Consider the following 15,448-nt stretch of genomic DNA (forward strand, 5'->3'; position numbering starts at 1 on the left):
AGGCACACCACACCGTTGGCTGCTGTGGGATGAGCCTGCTCTTGAACCACGCCGGGTGATGCACAGCCCAGGAGTGAGTGACCTGAACCAACAGGCACATCAGGCACCGTCACCTGCATTTTTCCCTCTGCCTCATGTATGGGTCACCCACACAGCTCAGTGCATTGGGAAACGCTTTTTATTTGAGGAACAGCTGTAATTCAGAAGGAACCGCAGAACATTTCTCTCCGAGCATCTCAAAGGCACTCATTATCGTGACTGCTTTGGTGAGAACAGCATTCCTGCGATGGAAACCTGCAAGTTTTGCACAGAAGACAAAAGTACCAACAAAATAAGAAACAAATGCTATCTTACCACGTGAAATTCTATTCTTTCATTGCATTTTCCAATTGGCCTAGACTAAGAGGTCCAAATATACCAGAACTAAGGTTGATTTGGCCACACCACCTGTAGGAAAATCATCTGACAGCTACTGGCCTCTTTCCTGCTCTTTATCATTCTGCCTATTTTTAAGTAAATAAGGCAGAAAAATGTTAGCAAGTGGGAAAAGGTTACTATTTGATCACACAATCAAGTCTAGCAAGATCCATACACCAATAGCTTGATGGTAATCAGGGTTTTAGTTTTAGCCATCTTAAATTCTCTAAACACATTTACCATAATATAAACACATGTATTTTGCATAGCAAACATTATCATAACAGAAAAACTCTCTCTCAACTGGGTTTCTGCTCATTTCCTACCCATAACTCTCTAACTTTGGCCAACACACGACTGCTGAAAGGTGCTCTTGGATCCACATTTCCTGCATTAGCTGGTTTTGTTACTGTCGAGATTGGCTTTGGTCTTGCAGCTGTAAAGCACGAGGGAAGAACAATCAGCCTTGTGCAATCAAAGCGATGGTTAGTTGTGCGTTATATTCCCCCCCTAAAAATTACCTTCTCTTGGTCCGGACGAAGGCAGGTGGTAAGGCTTGGCTCTCTCTACAGCCAGCTGCCTCTGACCTCTAGGAAGGGTCTTGCCGTGCTGGGCTGAGAGAGAATTTCTGGCAACTGCTCTCTGTCTCCAGCGAGGAGCACGATCGTTCTGGTGAACAAAAAGCGTAAAGCAAGAAGTTTCACCCTGTATATTTAGCCAAGCGGAAGGAAGACTAGAATAATAGCAGAACCTACAACTTTAAGCTAAAACCATGCCGGCACCCTGCAGAACCTCAGTCTGACACGCTTGTCAGCACCCACAAGTTTCACGTGGCTGACAAAACAGCAGCCTTTCCCTTGTTTTTCCTGAAACGCCACTGCCCCAGGTGACTGAATCTCCAGGGCAGCGGCGGGTTACGTTGGACAAGAGGAAGTGAGGATTAAAATGAGGAAGAGAAAGCTGCCTACACACCCCTTCCCCCGGGATGGAAGCTTTCAAACGCAGGACCTCAACCTTCCAGAACCACCCCACAAGTTTGCTTCCCTGGGAAACTATGGTTCTGGAAAGCAGCAAATGGATCACAGAACCACAACAGAAGTTCCCATAACACAGAATTTGACCTGCCTATTTTGAGACTCAGAAGTTAAGTAAGAATTTCTGTCCTAAAAGTGGTAAAACGAAAGCTGTGGAATTGCAGACCTCATGCTATAACTTGAGGAAATAATAAAAAGAACAACCCATGATGCAAATGTTGCCTGTGGGTTGGCACCCAGAGCTGCGTGTGAGATACCAGAGATGACACACAACACACTCTTCATTCCACAGTGACCCAAACAACTTCCAATCATCCGAACCCTACATAACGTACGTCCCTGAATATCTGAATGGTAAGAGTGGCTGACAGGAGATACTTATTTAATCCTCAGACACAAACAAACTGTTCAAAGTGGAGTCAACAACAGCCTGGAACACAGAATTTCCAACTGCACGGGGTAGCTTTGGAGCAGTGACACATTCTGTTCAACTTTTAGGTTCAGCTGTAACGTAAGGTGCAGAGGCTTATTGCAAGTATTTCAAAGAAGGGTGTGATAAAGAAAGCAGGATTCTTACTGAGCGCTGTTAAATCTAGTTAGTAACCCCTGAGAGAACCTTGCACACTTGGCAGGACTTTTACGCTTACCATGAGATGAACGTTCATCGCCTGGTTCAGCTGTGGGGCTGCCGTACAGTTGGCACGCTGCAGATGCTGGACTAAAAGAATCTCATGAATCCGTAAAAATTTCTCCAAACACTTCTATGAGAAATAACACATTTGAAAACATATATGATGACCCTGCCTCTTCTCTTGGCAAAGAGGGGTTCAGATTTTCCTCTTGCCCACACTTACTTGTTCAGAGTCTGTGAAAGGCAGCCTCAGAAAGTCTTCCACTAGTCCCATCTCCCGACAGATGTCATACATGTCTTTTAATAGCTCTTCCTCCTTTAACTGAGTGGTGTGCTCCTGCAGCAGAGCCCAAGCCTCCGCCATGCACCTGCAGTTAATTTTGTGAGACGTAAAGGCATCTTAATGGTATCACCAAAAAGATGCCCCCCAGATATTGTGCTCAAAGTTCAAAGGAAGTGTAGGGGATTGTGATTTCTAGTGTTTGTTCTCCACCTCTCACAGTATTTGAGTGCCAAAATGGTGGCAGATATTTCTTTACCTATTGGACAACAGCACAGTGAGGAAAAGCCGCACTTCGCTACAGCTGGAGGCCGAGAGCTTCATCACCTGCGTGTATCTGAGGGCTCGCCTATGCTCTCCTTGGCACATGAGGGACTGAAGAATTCGCACGTCTTGCCACGACACAGGTTTGGTTGCAGTTGGTTCAACCAGCAGGGCCAGGGAGTTCTGCAGAAGGTAGAGATCAGGTTTCTTAAGATATAGAGACACACACGCGCACAACAAAACGATTCAAAAGTGTCTTCAGTAAGGGTGAATCTCTGTTGAATAAACTTAGATGGTGACTAATGAAGGGCTTGGTACCGGACAGGTAAATATAAATGCTGAAGTGTCTGCAGAAAAAAATATTCCGTGAGCCGTACAGAACAAAGGGAGTCCTTTGACAGGAGTGATTCACACCTGGCCAGGATAACCAAATCTCCGTAGGCAAACATCACCTCTCATAAAGACAAGTCATTCTCCCAGGCAAACAGGTTATATTAACATTGTGACGGGCAAAGAACAACCTTCAGCATCAGAGGGAACATGAATTAGATTGAAGAGTCACTTTTGCGGTCTTCTGTCTCAAATCTTGCTGCCAGGATGGCAGTTTGAATAGTTAAAGTCCCCAAACCACTGCTTTTGAGAAAGCGCTCGACTGCTCTGCTGAGAACAACCTGAACAGACGGCTTTGGCAAGTCACACGTCAAGCATTAACGCTGACTTCTTCATTGTCTTAATCCATTTCCTCTCAACGTAATTAAAACCAAACTGCAGATCATCACGTATTGCTGAAGGTGCTGCTGAAGCAGCATTACAAAAGAAGCTTCCCATGTTTTATCACCTGGTATCAGCTAAGCACCAGGGTTTTTACATCATTTGATAGATCATAGCATTGTATTGCAATGTGTGCCCAACTAAACTGTCACATGCTTACATCATAGTCCTTGTGGTCTAGAAGCCAAAATCCTTGGATACGCTTAACAAGGCCCGAAGGGATGGCAAAGGCAGCTGCGAAGGAGTCGACGGAAGGTTCTGTTTTGTTCGGAAAGGGATGCGTGATGTCTAGCAGCAAGTAAATTGTCTGATATCAAGTATCTAATTAAGGCTAATAGATTTGCAAGACCAACAATTTATCACATGAAATAACATTATTACTATTGTTAATAGAATATTAATAGATACTAAAAGGAAATAAGAATATCATAGTGGTAGGACGCAGAAAATACTCATGTATTAGTCTTGCCATTTCATGCTGTTGCAACCTGAAGATAGTCAGGCCCTAACAACAAAATTGCATTCTGAATAAATAACCAGAAAGACAGACTCTCTGATTTCTCTAAGGCATTCAGAAAGGTTGCCTTTCGATATTTAAACAGTTCCGTTGGAAACACAGGCTCCCTCTTTACTCACTGGAGCCACCAGCTGGACATTCAAAACACGAGAACGGCCAATGCTTGATTATTAAAGCAAACAAATTCTACAGCTGGTTTCTTCCCTCCTTTCCAGCGTATATAAAACAAGTGAAATTAGGGTGTCCTTACAGCACAGCTTAGCTCTGGATGATTAAAACTGGATTTAAACCAGTATGTGGATCACTCATTGGCAGTGTCACTCTCTCTTTCTGACAGCTGTTTTGGGGGGTCTGTTCTCATCAGAGAGCTCCGGGGTGCAACAGCTTTAAAGCCCCTGCTCTCTAGGCTCCCCTCTCGGGTCAGGCAACACACAACCAAAGCAACACAGTGTATTTCGGCAGCTTAAAAATTCAGTTTCTGCCCAATGACTTTTCCCTTCTCTCTCTCTATTATTCTGTGTGCCCGCACTTGTAACAGCACAAAAGCAAGCCCTCTTAGCTGTGCTGGAAAATGGATGATTTCAGCAACATCAGGTCCTGGTACACCGCTGTCAGAAATCCTTTTGCTCTGAAGCAGCACATTCTAGTGCATCGCTCGAGGAAGCAGCTGTTTGCTACAGCTGTGGGTGCTTCAAAAATGAAAAACAGTTTACATTTTGAGACAATCTAGGGGAGCTTTCTACCTTTAACATTGCTTAGTAAACCTGTTTTCTCACATCAGAAAAGACTTTGCAACAAAACATTTTAAACATTCCTAAACAATCCACAGTACAAAGAAATCCAACAATGCTTCTGCCTGCGACTTAATTCTTAACTACACGTGTTCATCCGCAGTGTGTTTGAAGCACAAATTAGAAAATGCATCGAACGCGTAGGTGACAGACATTTCAGACCCCTGATGCGCGTATACTGGAGGTGTGACAGAAATAACTCCAAGGGATACGATTGCATGTTTGTGGCTTTCTTCAACGCCTTCTAGCAAATAGAGCTCCAGCAGTGCCTGGAATGAAAAGGTAGAAGCTTTTTAAAAGTCCTCTCTTTGAGAAATCATTGGCTTTGGGGGAGGGCTGGGCTGGGGCTGGGGTTTGTGGTGGTGGTGGTGGTTGTTTTCAGGGAACACAACACTCACCTGTAAACTAGGAGGTGGGTATTTCCCCGTTCCTCCTTCCTCTCTCCGCCACATCTCCTCAACTTGGTCTCCCAACTGGGAAACCATCCCATCGATCATCAGGCAGTCAGAGTCCCGTTTGCCTCTGGAACAAAACGTAGCGAGGATTTGACAGAGGAAAACACTAATTCCAGCCTCTCGGTGTCACAGATTTCCTCCAGCCAAAACAAAACCAGCAAAAGCTCCCACGAGCCCAAGAAAGGAACAAACAGACAAAGGCACGATCGTGACTTGAAATAGACTGGAAAGAAATTTCGGAGTCAGGTGAAAGGTGCTCATTAGATCCTAGTGAATTATTAAAGGAGCTCCAAATAGGAATCCCAAAAGCTCCCTTATTAAGGGGAAAGTTGCAGCGACCTTTTAGTTTTCAGTTTTTCTTTTGTGCCGCATTCCTTGTAATACAAGGGCAGTGTGAGCAAAGCTACCCCAAACCTCACGCCCCCAGCAGGAGTGTTCCCACGCACAGCGGTGAGACCCCAGCACGGCAATGTCAGGCTTTGGTCTCAGCACCTCGCTTCTGTTACTGAAAAACAGTCACGGTCAGAAAGCTGAGCCCGCAGCTGAATTCTGGTATCCCCTGAAGCAGCACGTTTGCGCCTCTGCACGTGCCATCACAGTGACGGAGGGCTGGCCTGTGAAACACTGCATTCCTCAGAAGCCCATCGCAGGCTCCTGCGGGCTGCGACGCCAGCCTTTCATTTCCCGAGGAGGACGAGCAGAAGCAGCACGCTGGAGGTGGTGCTTCTAAGGAGCCCGTGAGCCTGTACGAGAGTTACCTGAGAAGGACGCGCAGGAAGAGGAGCTTGAAAGCCAGCGCCTGACATAGAGCAGCTTCCACCTGGACTCCTCCTGCTGCACCTTGCTCACGGTGCCACAGCCACGGCTACTTGAGGACTTTCTTTAGGTTACAGAACAGTTGCCAAAGAAAAATCTGTTCTCACCTAACCCAAGGCACATCACCATTATGCTCGTGAGCCAGCCCAGGAAAGGGAGCTCCCGTGAGGAAGGGGCTTTTATCCAGTCGCCAGGAGAGCGCTGGCCGTGCCAGCTGCATGTGACTCTGCCCATCTCCTTCAACGACACCGCGGTGCTTGGGAGTGGGAGATTTGGGCCAATCCCCTTATCGCCATCTATCACTGGTCATTGAGAGAGATTATTTTTGCTTTGTTTTTTGTTTGTTTCTAAAACACGCTTTCTTCTGTGCCCAGAACAATTGCTCTGCAAAGGCCGTGCCTTGCTGACCTGGCCGTGACTGATCCTGTCCTCACCACACGACCTTTTCCAGTGGTAACAAATGACACAGAATTGCCAATGAATTACGTGCGCCTCAAAACAATGATGATACCAACAAAGGGCACTAAGCAGAGGTATATATCAACATTTCAACACGGGAAAGGAACCTCTCTGTTCAGCAGGACACACGCATCACTCCAGTCAAGAGTGTTGCCAGCAAATGCATGAAGCGTAGCAAATACAGCTGCTGATGGAAAAGCCACTCGCTGCCGCTTCTGAATTTGCAGTGGAACTGCTCTAGAGCTTTCCTGCACGTCCTACCTTGATAAACGCTCCAGTTGCTGTCGATGACCAGCGTAGTAGCTCCGAATCAGAGGATAATTGTAGAAAGGTCTAGAGAAACGCATCTCATCACCTACAGGCAATAAATAAGAAGTAAGTTAAAGAAGTCATATCACATTTTCAACCTACAGTTTTTGACTAAAAAGACAGAAGAACACACAAGCTAAGCATCAAAAGCACAGGCAAGCCTCCGACTTTGAAAGAAGCCCAGCCTCCTTCTGCCTTTGCTAAAAGAGACCTACGACACAGGAGTCAATTCCTCCTTGTCCTAAGTGCCATTTCAAGCTTACAGGTGATGTAGCATCCAGAACATGTAGTGTCAGCTGAAGTTCACTCTAAAAAAACCCCAGTTCTCAAAGGGAATGGGTTTTTAAACGTGTCACATGAACATGTGTAAGGCAGTTAAGGCTGACAATAGGATTTATAACCCATCCAAATGATGAACTATTTCCAAGGTGTATTTTTTCCTCAAACAATCCGTAAAAAGTTCAAAACATGCACGTCAGGCTTTTACTGTAAAATCAAGCATTCCCGTGTTGGTGCTTTAGGAGTTACTTGTTTACAATCCCAAGGATTTCAAGCTGTGGGCACGAGCAACTCCCTCCCTCAGAGGCTTAGTGCTGGTTCTGAGAAACACCCCGGAAAGAAACTGCTTCCATCATTCTACACGACGCAGTTGAAAAAACAGTGAAATCTCAATTTCAGCAGCAGAACTTCAGCATCTGCTGTCACTGAACGGGCACGACTTGGTATTGAGGAAGCCTTGACAAAACCATGGGGAAGCAGGTGTTCATAGGAAGCACTGACTGCTACAGATGCGTGACAGTTTAGGCTTACCTGAGCCCTCGGGCAGGAGGCGGGACCCACAGAACCAGAGGACCACTCGTGCATACAAAGCTGCGAGGCTGGTCACCGCCAGCTTATTTGTCAAGTCTGCAAAACATGAAAAGAAGCTTAAGAGGACTGTTGGTGTGCAATTTCTTTTGTTTTTTATAAAGCTCCCCTCATTGCACTAAAGAGAAAGTAGAAAAATAACATGGTAGAAATATTTGCCTGTGCATTTTTCACTCCCTATCACGTCCTTCTCTGAAGTAAAAGCCCACAATCACAAGCAACCCTTACAAAGAAGAAGATTCACTAAAGGTTTAATAAAAAAAAGTGAAGTTGGAACTACTAAATCCACTCATGGATAAGGCACCTGTTCTTCACGTAGCAGAGACGTTTACTCTAGCAAAGGGATTTTCTCTTTTCTCCTCAATATGCCAGGAACAAGTTCTAATAGAAACAGCTACAGAAACTCATGCAACTCACTTTACATGTTACTCATTTAGGCTTCCTCTCTGGTTTTAGTCATTTCCAATCCAATATTTGCATGCAATCACGCACTGCTAGCTGACAATCAAAGGGAGTATTTGTCACAGTGCCACATCCCGTTGCTGTAATTTCAAGCCGGGTGCTTGCACAGCTCCTTGCTGACCGCAGCCTCCCCACCCACTCGCACCAGCTCCCCAACAAACTCTTGCCCTGAGCTCAACGCGCGGTAAGTGGCAGCCCCAACCCCTCCCAGTTAAGCCCCTTCTCCCCGCTACATCTGACTTTCTGCCAATCAGCAAAACCAACAGAAGCTCCTCTTTCCACAATTACAGCCCCAGCATCGTTCCAAATCTTCATAAGACATACCAGAGAGTTAGAAATACTGTGACAAACCTTCTCCGGCGAGCTCTTGTGCCTCTGTTAGAAAACAGTTCAAGACTGTGCTAAGGTTGCTCAAAAGCAACTGGCGGTGCTGCAGAGCCTGTAACCTCTGCGGGTCAGTGGAGCTGCAGGAGCCGTCAAACAGCGCAACACCTTTTCAAGAACAGGTATGAAATCGTTAGCCTACAGAGCCATTGCAGAGTTTCAAAGTGCACTTCCAGATCTGCGGGCAAGACCATCTACCAGCAGATCACTGAATGAGCTCAACTGGAAAGACTGACTCTAGGTTTGCAGCATGGCTGCACTAGTACTCACAGATTTGCTCAAATTCGTCTTTTGTATAGATCACTCTGCTCCACGTCCAGTCAAGGGCAAACTGTAAATTAGCAGCAGAACTTGGCTGCTCTTTAAAAAGAGAGAACAAAAAAGAAATGAATCAAGAATTCCATACGAAGAAACCATGCAACATAAAAAAAACATAACAAGTCTTACCTTTAGATGTCCAAAGCTTAATGCAGCCAGTCAGAAGCCCTACAGAACCTGTCTGGGCAGCAGCTGACAAGACCGCGTCTAACTGCTCCTCCTAAAAGTAACAGGCGAAATCAAAGGAGAATCCCACCTGCTGTCAACATCCCAACCACCAACAGTAAGTGCTTGTTTCTAACCCTACACTCACTCAGGCATCACAGGCTGGGCTGCTTGTTGCTGTGAGGAGCACATGGAATTTTCCCCCTGACACGTCAACTTCCCAAAGGCTAATTCTAATCTTTATTTGCATGCCTCTGCATTATCCTCTCAATTTACTGCGTTCCAATTAACTATTCCCAGCAACGTGCCCTGCTTATACCCATGGCACATGGGGTGCAGAGAAGTTTGCCATCAGGAATGCGCGAAGGGGACAGAACAAACAGAACTCTGCAACGTTTGCATGGAAGCAGTGAAGCCAAGATCAAGCAGCTTTCCAGGCTATGAAGGCATGAAGGAGTTACGACACCCCAAACATTAAGTTGTCATTTCCCAAAATGACAGAAAAGAAGTGAAACATTGATGTTCTAATAGGTTTCAGGTTTAGGCGCTTCAAACACTGTGTTCTAATGCCGTGGCGATCCTTCAGAAGGGCAAAGCACAGGCAGGCACAGACGTGCACTGTTAAGGAGTAGCTTAGTGCAGCTGGTGTTCTGGTACTTCTTCCAGGTGAAATGAACATAGAAACATAGAATCATAGAATCCTTAAGGTTGGAAAAGCCCTCCAGGATCAATGAGTGCAACTGTCAACCCAACACTACCATGTCTCCTAAATCAGGCCCTCAAGTGCCACGTCTACATGTCTTTTCAATACCTCCAGGGATGGTGAGTCCCCCACCTCTCTGGGCAGCCTCTTCCAAGGCCTGACCACTCTTGCAGTGAAGGCATTTTCCCTAATATCCAACCTAAACCTCCCCTGATGCAGCTCGAAGCCGTTTCCTCTCGTTCTATCGCTAGTGACCTGGGAGAAGAGACCAACCCCCACCTCACAACAGCCTCCTGTCAGGCAGCTGCAGGGAGCGATAAGGTCTCCCCTCAGCCTCCTCTCCTCCAGGCCAAACAACCCCAGGTCCCTCAACCTCTCCTCATGAGACCTGTTCTCCAGACCCTTCCCCACCTTTGTTGCCCTTCTTTGGACACGCACCGGCAACTCTATGTCCTTCTTGTCCCGAGGGGCCAAGACTGAGCCCTCATCAAATTTTCCTTTTTAGGGCTTTTGCTTTTTGTTTGCTTCTTTCTTTGGCTTTTTAAGCACATTCACAAGTATCTTTCCCTTCTAAATAAAATCATCACATTCAAAGCCATTTCTACACGTTCGAATACACACATCAGATTTCCATCTTTTTCTGAAAACCAGTCTCAGACAAGGAAACACACCGACTACGACTTACGGTGGCAAACAAAACCCCAAACCAAGCTTCTTGCCCCTAATTCTGACATTTGTCTTACTCACATTCACAAGCAATTCCTGCTCAAATGCCTAACAAGCCTCTGAATGATCTAGTCTCAATTCAGCAAAGGGTATGACAAATTTCTGCATTTCCCAATTATTCCCAACGTGGAGCTGACATCAGATCACCCAATCTGAATGGAAGAGCCTACATCAGGCTTGCAAAAGAAACAGCCTATGGGCCAGGCCAACCTGCCAAGACGTTCATGTTAGCTACCACCCTGTGCACAAGTGCGCTTTGCCCTAACGCACCCCCACAGATCTGGTGAGGAATCCGGTAGAGAGGAAGATGAGGGCAGGGAAAGACTGCTCTCCCCTTCCTACCAAGTGCTCCTCTGCCTGAAGCTTGTTCTGAGGGAACGATGCTTCCTTTTCTCCATTCTGTCCTCTTTTCCCAGCTCATCAGGGATCAAAACCCGAACTCAGGACCACGCACGCAGTTGCACTCATTGATGAGAGAGAAGGAACAGCTTTCCCCGACTTTCTCTTCCTGCTCCTAGAGCAGCGCTCTCTTCCTTTCTAGACATTCAGTCCCTGATCGTGCTTCAACGGGAGGCAACGGTGGGTTTACACTCCCAAGAGGGGACCTCAAACATTACATTTGATAAAACTGGCAGGGTACAATTGCAGTTACGCGTGTGGATGGGCAGGAGGAGCATGAAATGGTCCCTGACACCGAAAGCAGCGCCATGGAAAGCTTAGGAAAGCTCCATCTCTTGACATTCTCCATAAAGACACAGTAAAAGCTCACCTCCTTCTGGAAGCCGCTGCACGTCACATGAACAACTCCAGAGCTCAGCAGGCACGTGCCATCTGCAGAGACAACGAACGTTGGACAACATTCCATACTCTCACCGTGATGGTAGCACCAGTTTACATTTTTGTCACAGCAACCTCTGGAAAGGTACAACTGAGTACCCGTTTTCCTCATGACATCACTTACAGCCTTTTTTAGAAAAATAATGGCTGAGTGTAGAAATTTTACCTCCGGGGCTATCGAGGTGCTGCGCTTTGAGCTTCAGCCCAGAGTCATTTCATCTGATCACCAGCACCACCTCACGGGCTGCGTTACAGAAGCACCCAACCCCCAGACCCAGCCGCCTGTCAGGCAGGTGTCACAACAGCACACACTTGGTCAGTACAACGTCATCACAGTTGGGTGGGTGGGGGTTGGGGTGTTTTGGTTTGGTTGGGTTTTTGCGTGACAAACAGTGAACAGGAGAACCAATAAATGGCATTTGAGCTCGGTTTAAGCTTATCACTACTCAAAGCAGTGAAATACCTACCAAAATTATAGGTGCTTGGGTGAAAACACAGCTCAGGTTGTGGGTAAGAAGGAGGAACTCTCCAGCTTAGGCTGCGCTCCTGCACCACAACATCCAGAAGGAGGTTTGGAGCAGTCGTGCTTGTCACAGCGTCCAGTGACCACAGTGCAAAATAGGGGCAGTCCTGAAGGGATTCTTCTGGCCTGAAAGAAAACAAGCGCAGAAGCTAAACGCCGACTTTCCAGTGAATTATGGGGAGGGATACTGAAACCAGCTTCATAAAAACCTACCTTAGTGAGCCTGGCATTTGAGCCTCATACCAGCAGTCAAAGTCAAATACACCCAAATAAGTAGATGGTTTTCCCTGGCTGCGTGTGTTCACTTGCCAGCTGAAGACGGAGACACTGATGTCAGGAGATATGACTGGAAAAGACAAGACATTGTTTCTTATTGGGAGAAAATACAATCTATCTGACATTTTCAAAACATCCCTTTCTATTTTGGCTTCATTCTGTTACGTCACTCATGAAACGCAACACTTGACTAAGAAGAATTTTAAAAATGTACACCATAGCATCACCTCTGTGATAGGTTTCAGTCATGCTGCCCCCCTTTGCGAGTTCAACCTGTATCCGTCCTAAGACAAACCCAATACACAATTGTCAGGTAATCAAGTTTCCCATACAGTAAGAGTGCATCAAGATGGTTAGAAAAAAACAAAAACCAAAAAACAACCCACCACCCTAGGAAAACATACATTGCTGCTTTTAGAAAGCATACAAATTCTTGTCGTATACACTTGATCACTCAGCTGGCATTATTAATTTCCAGATTCGACTCGATTGCGGGTGTTACGAATAGCTCCTTTCCAGCACAGTCAGAATGAAAGAACACAATTATCACACAAAACAAACACCAAAACCCAACCCCAACAAACAGGAGGTTGGAACAAAGAGTTTAACATCAAACATTGACCATGTTACACTCGGCTTCTCTCAAGAAGTGGCATGGTCTGTCGTCTCTGGGGAGAAGGCATTCTCCAGATGTGAGCAAAGTGGGGGGTGCATCCTTTACCCTGACAGAGCAGGGAACCAGGAGACAGGTCGTTTGGCAAAATGGGTCTCTGTTCTCTGCTGAGTTCATCAGGGCTGCTCAGGGAGCCTCCCACGCTTTACTGTGTGTCATCGTGAACTTCTGTGCCCTTTCACTTGTGTGAGCCGCTGAAACTGCCTTTGAAGATGTCAATTAGTTTCATAAATCAGAAGCCAGCTTCATTTCTAACCTCAACCCACATCCAACAGAAGCTCATGTGGGCCTACAACTTGAATAGTTTCTGGATAAAAGCTAATGAGGAGCCATCAGAGAAATGACAAGCATTTTTCCATGCCTCAGGCTTCATGAAAAGGGGACCGAAAGGGCCTTTTTTGTTGGTTTTGGTTTGGGTTTTTTGGTGGGTGCGCCTGTTGGTTGTTTTTGAGAAGGTTTTAGAAGGCCCTCTCCTCAGAATCATGACACAGGTGGAGAAAATCCAAAGGGGTTTTCATTAGATTTTGACACGCTGTTGTTAGAGGGTGGCACCCCAAAAGAGGTGGAAGCTGCCTCTTCAGGACTAAGACAAAGCTAATAAACACAAATAGCCTAGAAAGTCATGCCAGTGTGGTCTTTGTAACAGCAGACATAAGTTAAGGCCAGTAAGAAGAGAGGGAAGGGCATTCACACACCCAAACAAAAGGCTGTGAAAGTTATCACTGCAGCCGGCTCAGAGATGTGCTCAGAGCATCACTGGATGTGCAAACCCAGAGATGCACATCTCATTATTGCAAGGGAATGAAAGACACCAGAGGAGTTTTAACTGTCGATCCGGACAAGGGAAGCCAGAAGCTCTTGCTTTAAGAGCTTGTAGGTGTAGGAACCTATTAGACACAGAGAGGGCAAAGTGCACAGGCAGATCATAGACTCGTAGAATCATTTAGGTTGGAAAAGGCCCTTAAGATCATCGAGCCCAACTGTAAACCTCATACTGCCAAGCCCACCACTAAACCCTGTCCCACAGCGCCATGTCTGCACGTCTTTTAACTCCCTCCAGGGATGGTGACGCCACCACTTCCCTGGGCAGCCTGTTCCACTGCTTCGCAACCCTTTCTGTGAAGAAATTTTTCCTAAGATCCCAACTAAACCTTGTGCTCTAGACCCTTCACCAGCTTCGCTGCCCTTCTTTGGACACACTCAGCGCCTCAGTGTCTTTCTAGTAGTGAGGGGCCCAAAACTGAACACAGGATTCGAGGTGCAGCCTCACCACCGCCGAGTAGGGGGGGACGATCACTGCCCTACTCCTGCTGGCCACACTCTCTCTCATACAAGCCAGGATGCTGGGGGCCTTCCTGGCCACGCGGGCACACTGCCGGCTCATCCAGGTGCTTGGGGAAGGTATCAAACAGATCTGGCCCCAGGACCGAGCCCTGGGGAACAGCACTCGTGACCGGCCGCCAGCTGGATGCAGGTGCAGGCATAGGTTGGAAGAGGGGAAAAAAGAAAGTTGAGGGAACATTCCTAAGCAATGGGGGGGATGATCCTACTGTTCAAAGACGAGAGCTGGAGGAATAAAATGACTGACAGGTGTTATAGAGGTGACCCCACCAGACATCGCTACAGCATGTCAGCAAGCATTGAAGGGAAAAATAGGGTTTATTTTAACAAGTCCCACAGAACCTAAGCACCCAGTTTTTCCTTTGAAATAAGCCCAAGAAGTTAGTCTATACAGATATTGAAGACTTTCAGGCTGTGGGTATGGAACAGCATTCACTGCTTGGATGCCAAAGCCATTTAGTTTAGAACAACCAAAGACGGGCATCAGGAACAAACCTTCATCAACGCTGCCTTCTCTGTCAATGCAGTTGGGAAAGATTTCTACAGCCTGACAGCTGAGTAGTTTGGCCTTGCTGCCCTGCCCTCTCAAGGGAAAGGCTCCACCCGTCAGATCCAAACTGTACTTTTCAACACAGGATGCCAAACCCTGCGGAAAAAATCACAGGCGAGAGAAAGGTCATTCTGAGAGAAAAGCAGACATTATACCTCAGTAGGAAAGAATGTCCATGTCTAATAGAACCTGCATATTGTACTGTATCTCTCCCAGGCGCTTAATCTGATGGCAAAGAGAAACTACAGCTGACAAGCAAGAGAACTGAGTGTCAAACCGTAACGGGTAAGTTTGGCCGTAAAAGCTTTGCACATTTTCAGAACTGAGCATTTCCCTCGCATTACTGGTTCTAAATGTGTTTTGCAGAATTCCTTGCACCATCCCGGTTTCTTCACAAACCTACGTATTTATCTAGAAAGAGAGATCTGAAATAATGCCATACATAGGCATGCAAAGCGCTTTGCTCCATGACTTGATCACAGAACTGATGAAGTTAGAGGAGTCGTGGCCTTCCAGCAGCCAAAGCTCTCTTGCGAGGCATTATCTATAGGCACACACCGCTAGAGTGAAAGCCCATCCCTCGGGAGTAGCCATGAGAACGTCTTACTGAGTCACAGCCTTCTCTCAAACCATGTCAGCTCCTGCCAGCTCCTCCTCTCACCTCCTCAGGGACTAAAGGGTGAAATATGCCTCCCTGCCTTCACCAAGTGCAGCCAACAGCAAAACAACCCGGCGGACATGGCATGCACGTGGGCAAGGCGTTTAGGGGCACGAATTCCTACAGAGTCAGCCAACTACTTTGAGACCTACAGAAACTCCAGCAGGATTGTGTGGAACCTCTGAGACCACCATTTGCTAAGCAAGCATTGACTGAAATAC

General features: G+C 46.6%; 1 long non-coding RNA gene across 1 annotated transcript in view; it reads right to left on the minus strand.

Moving 5' to 3' along the window:
* The window catches only part of LOC135311461 (uncharacterized), a 58,937-nt gene extending 56,128 nt beyond the window's left edge, over positions 1–2,809 (minus strand). Inside the window, exons 1-3 of the long non-coding RNA XR_010371084.1 lie at positions 2,690–2,809; positions 2,306–2,450; positions 2,099–2,212 (exon numbers count right to left, since the gene is read on the minus strand). This is a non-coding gene — a long non-coding RNA (uncharacterized LOC135311461). The remainder of the gene's footprint in view (positions 1–2,098; positions 2,213–2,305; positions 2,451–2,689) is intronic.
* Positions 2,810–15,448: the final 12,639 nt, after the last annotated feature.

The sequence above is a fragment of the Phalacrocorax carbo genome, unplaced genomic scaffold (genome assembly GCF_963921805.1).
Source record: "Phalacrocorax carbo unplaced genomic scaffold, bPhaCar2.1 SCAFFOLD_73, whole genome shotgun sequence".
Lineage (NCBI taxonomy): Eukaryota > Metazoa > Chordata > Aves > Suliformes > Phalacrocoracidae > Phalacrocorax > Phalacrocorax carbo.